General features: G+C 73.5%; 1 pseudogene; it reads right to left on the bottom strand.

The window, feature by feature from the left end:
* Window positions 1-4: 4 nt before the first annotated feature.
* LOC110594965 lies at window positions 5-305 on the bottom strand (annotated as a pseudogene).
* Window positions 306-309: the final 4 nt, after the last annotated feature.

Raw genomic sequence — 309 nt, 5'->3', positions numbered from 1 at the left:
CGAGGGGCCGAGCCCCGGGACCACCACACCCCGAGCCTCCACTAGCCCCGCGGGCGAGCGCGAGGCGGCCCGAAACCCGGGCTCCGCCACCAAGAACAAAGGCGGGCCCGGGCGGCGGGTGCGGGAGGGACGCCGGGCCCTACCTGAACTCGGGACTCGACCAGGTCCAGGCGCAGCGCCAGCGCCTCGCGCATGAACACGTCGGGGTAGTGGCTCTCGTTGAACGCCTTCTCCAGCTCCTCCAGCTGCCAGCCCGTGAAGTTGGTGCGGGTGCGCCGCCGCTTGCAGCCCGGGCTCTCCTTGTCCGGG

The sequence above is a fragment of the Carlito syrichta genome, unplaced genomic scaffold (assembly GCF_000164805.1).
Source record: "Carlito syrichta isolate Samal-C Ts95f unplaced genomic scaffold, Tarsius_syrichta-2.0.1 Scaffold182044, whole genome shotgun sequence".
Classification (NCBI taxonomy): Eukaryota; Metazoa; Chordata; class Mammalia; order Primates; family Tarsiidae; genus Carlito; species Carlito syrichta.
Note: the sequence above shows the minus strand (reverse complement) of the source record. Positions and strands in the feature narration are given on the sequence as shown.